The sequence below is a fragment of the Macaca thibetana genome, chromosome 13 (assembly GCF_024542745.1).
Source record: "Macaca thibetana thibetana isolate TM-01 chromosome 13, ASM2454274v1, whole genome shotgun sequence".
NCBI classification, from domain to species: Eukaryota; Metazoa; Chordata; class Mammalia; order Primates; family Cercopithecidae; genus Macaca; species Macaca thibetana.
This window is the reverse complement of record NC_065590.1, coordinates 17,965,325-17,969,963: the sequence shown is the minus strand read 5'-3', so window position 1 is coordinate 17,969,963 and position 4,639 is coordinate 17,965,325. Positions and strand designations below refer to the sequence as shown.

The window sequence follows — 4,639 nt, the reverse complement described above, 5'->3', positions numbered from 1 at the left end:
CTCAGATGAGTGGTTGCCCAATCAGAGCCCGTTATTTCTACGTTACCAGCCCTCCTCATGACCTTGAAACTCCACTCTGACCTAATTATTGCAAAGCTATATATAACAAAGTGAAAGGATTAATTTTCATTCATCAACCTCTCAATCCCAGGTTTTCAAAGAAAAAGCCTATCTAACGAATACTTACCAAAACCAGACAGGAATATTAGAGCCTGCCTACTTAACAGTCACATTTGTTCTACTACAGCCGGGTCGCATGCAATTACATCATTTGGTTCTTCATACACTCTAGAACTGACCAGGACAGAGTTTAGCGCAGAAAAACTATAAGAAATAAGTTCCTAAACATAGAAATTGCAAAGTTCACAAGGGTATGAAAGAAACTAATGTAAATGAGAGACTCCCCTCCCTTTGTTTTAAAGAAATTGACGTTCTGTAAAAATACACACAATTTTTACAGACAAATACATTTACAAGTTGTTTTTATCTTAAAAATTGGGGATATTTCATATTTATAACTAATTATTGAGCCTTAAGTTTTCTTGGCCATTTCTAGGCTAATAAACTAACAATCATTTAAACTAAGCCAAAGTAGAATAGATATAAAAGTCCTGAACACTTCAGCTTCCTATTCTTTAAGAAGTATACCCGGGAAAGCTCATTTGAGAGAGGAAATGCTTTCCTCCACCCTCTGTTTTACAGAGCTGAGGCTTCTCATCACGGTTCTACGACTTGTAGCTTAAATCCATGTTACGTGGTCACTGGCATTGTTAGCGCGTCTCTTTTAACATGGTAGGAATTAATCAACTTGGTGGCGTATTCAATTAATTCTATCACGAGCCTGGCTACTGGCCACCCTTTTCTTCTCAACAAGGAAATTAAGTCAGAAAGCTTTGTTTTCACTAAGACTTTGGGAGCATAGCCAAGTTCATGACAATAAGAAAGAAGCGGCAGCAAGGGTTTGAAAAAAGTGGTTTCAGTCAACTGAGGGGTCCCTATGGGAGGAGCAGGATCAAAGAGAGAGAAAGAAAAAACAGGGAGGGCTAATTAGATGAGTTGATAGTTGTCCCAAGACTGATGCCATTGGGGGCTTCCCTTAGTGGGGAAACAGTCCAGGTCAAAGGGATGACCCATGAGATGGCTGCTGTAAAAGGGGACAATTCTTTTTCCAGTGGCCTGGCTATTTGCAAAAAAAGGCAGACATCTTAGGGCACAGGGGTCTTTAGATTGCATGCACAAGTACAAGTACTCTCAATCCCTGCAGTTGCTGTAACTGGGAAGACATGCACCTGCTTACCTTTGTAAGGGTTTCCCCACTGTTGCCACTGTAACTCTAGGTTATGTTTAGGGAGGCCAAACTTACTATCTACTGAGCCCAGTCCAGTTTCCATCTGATCATCAGACTGAGTGACCTCCTACCTGGATCCAATACGGTTCGCCGTCAAATCCAATTTGACGTTGGACTCAGTTCAGTTTTTTGCCAATGACTCATCAGCTACCCAAACCTCAAAAGGCCATATGTCATCTCACAGCACAAACTGGCCACTGGCACCCACCCCAAGGTTATTTGCCCTCTCACAGCACAAAACCCTGGATTCGAAACCCAAAAGGATCAAGGTTCAATGCAAAAAGAATAGAGTCTGGCCTAAAAGGAATGTACAACCCTCGGAAGGAGGGCCAAGGAGCCAGTAGTGTCTTTCCTGCGTTCCTCAAGGGGTCTTGGGAGGTGGATCCCATCCAGCTTGCCAGAACTCTCAAAAGACAAAATTACAACAAATTTAGTTTAAAGATCTCACTTAGCTTTTATTTATTATTTCAGAATCAATTTCCAAACCCAGTCTGGATTAAAAAAAAAAAAATTTGCTTAAACAAATACATAGCTCAAAACACAAATTCTTGGAGCTTCAAAATTTGAGAGAGAGAACTTGCCCAGACCTCTGCTGCTGTGAGAGATCTGCGTGCACAACGGGCTTGGGGGGTCGCTGAGCTTGGGCACTCCATGCTTCTGGGGTTTGATGGAAATTCTACTTCAGATTGCATTTCCTACACTAATCTGTTAAAAAAAAAAAAGAGCTTTACATACATTAAATTTAGCAGAGTTTATTTGAGCAAAGAAACAACTTAGGAATCAGGCATCAGTTTGCACCAAAAATGGCTCAGAACGCTCCATGCCACCATATGTGCAGGGTATATTTACAGCTAGAGAAAAAGAAGTGCACAGAAACAGCCTGATTGGCTGCTGTTGGCATTTGCCTTATATAGTCATGTTTTGTCAGCTTTCAGCCTCTGATTGGCTGAAGGCTCAGCTGTTTTCATTGGCTGAGACATAGTTACATGTTATAAGACTATAGTCTTGGGTTAAATTACAGTTATTTTTACACATTAAGTTAGGTTACAACTAGCTATGTATAGAGAATTCATTAGGCCAAACTTAAAATAAGTATGGAGGCAGCTTTAAGACAAAGATAATTCAATTTAATAATACCCTTATGTATATATTTACTCTTTTTATGTATTTCTATATATATTAATAAATATAAGTAGTTGTATGTACATATATAAAAACATACCTATGTGTGTGCATACACATGTGAGTATATATGTTTGCTTCTACCCTGTGTGAGCAAAGTATGCCAGAGTGGCAGAGTGCTACATGTATATGTGTAAATTTTTATATTAAACATATTTATGTATGTTACCTATATATTTATATGCTCATATATATGTTTCTTTGAATAGTCACCTATGTTCTGTATTTCTAAATTTATAAATATGCATATTTATGTGTGTGTGTGTGTGTATATATATATGAAGAGGTGTCCTGCCCCTCCACACCTGTGGGTATATCTCATCAGGTGGGATGAGAGACTGAGAAAAGAAATAAGACACAGAGACACAGTATAGAGAAACAACAGTGGGCCCAGGAGACCGGTACTCAGCACACCAAGGACCTGCACCAGCACCGGTCTCTGAGTTCCCTCAGTTTTTATTGATTATTATTTTCATTATCTCACCAAGAGGAATGTGGTCGGAGACCAGGGTGATAATAAGGAGAAGGTCAGCAAAAAAACGTGAGCAAAAGAATCTGTGTCATAATTAAGTTCAAGGGGAGGTACTATGCCTGGATGTGCGCGTAGGCCAGATTTTTGTTTCTCTCTGCCCAAACATCTCAGTGGAGTAAAGAATAACAAAGCAGCATTGCTGCCAACATGTCTCGCCTCCTGCCATGGGGCAGTTTTTCTCCTATCTCAAAATTGAACAAATGTACAATTGGGTTTTAACACTGAGACATTCAGTTCCCAGGAGCAGGCAGGAGACAGTGGCCTTTCTCTATCTCAACTGCAAGAGGCCTTCCTCTTTTACTAATCCACCTCAGCACAGACCCTTTACGGGTGCTGGGCTGGGGGACGGTCAGGTCTTTCTCATCCCATGAGGCCACATTTCAGACTATCACATGGGGAGAAACCTTGGACAATACCCGGCTTTCCAAGGCAGAGGTCCCTGCGGCTTTTCGCAGTGCATTGTGCCCCTGGTTTATCGAGAATGGAGAATGGCGATGACTTTTACCAAGCGTACTGCCTGTAAATATTTTGTTAACAAGGCACGTCCTGCACAGCCCTAGATCCCTTAAACCTTGATTCCATACAACACATATTTCTGTGAGCACAAGGTTGGGGCAAAGGGGCTGAGGCAAAGTTACAAATTAACAGCATCTCAGCAAAGCAATTTTTCAAGGTACCGGTCAAAATGGAATTTCTTATGTCTTCCCTTTCTACATAGACACAGTGACAGTCTGATGTCTCTTTATTTTCCCTACATATATATATGTATATTTAATTTTTATGTGTTTGCTTCTGCCTTATTGGTAAGGTAGCCCAAAATGGCAGAGAGATTACATATGTATACTATAAATGTTTATACTATATATTTATGTTTATGTATGTATTTATATATTTATATATGTTACATAGTTCTTTTTTCAAGAATTTGAAAAAGTTTCTAAATTGAGGAAAAATTTACATAAGATTAAGCTCTTTAAAGTATATCATTCAGCGACATTTAGGACATTCTTAACACTATCTAGTTCCAGAATTTTTTTCTTTTTTGAGAGGGATCTCATTCTGTCCCTTAGGCTGGAGTGCGGTGGTGAGATTTTGACTCACTGCAATCTCCACCTCCCAGGCTCAAACAGTCTTCCCACCTCAGCCTTCTGAATAGCTGGGACCACAGCTGTGTATGTGTGCCACCATGTCCAGCCAATTCTTCGGGGTTTTTTTTTTTTTTTTTTTTTTTTTTTGTAAACACGGGGTTTCACCATGTTGCCCAGGCTGGTCTTGAACTCCTGAGCTCAGGTGATCCACCTGCCTTGGCCTCCCAAAGTGCTGGCAGTTTTTATAGTTCGAAGTCTTACATTTGAGTCTTTAATCCCTCTTGAGTTAAATTTTGTATATGGTGATAAGTAAGGGTCCAGTTTCATTCTGGCATCTAGATAGCAAGTTATCCCAGAATCATTTATTGAATAGGAAGTGCTTTTCCTATTGCTTGTTTTTGTCACCTTTGCCAAAGATCAGTTGGTTGTAAATGTGTGGCTTTATTTCTGGGTTCTTTGTCCTGTTCTAATTGTCTGTGTGTCTGTTTT

General features: G+C 39.9%; 1 pseudogene; it reads right to left on the bottom strand.

The window, feature by feature from the left end:
* Window positions 1-1,904: 1,904 nt before the first annotated feature.
* Window positions 1,905-3,607, bottom strand: LOC126934381 (uncharacterized; annotated as a pseudogene).
* Window positions 3,608-4,639: the final 1,032 nt, after the last annotated feature.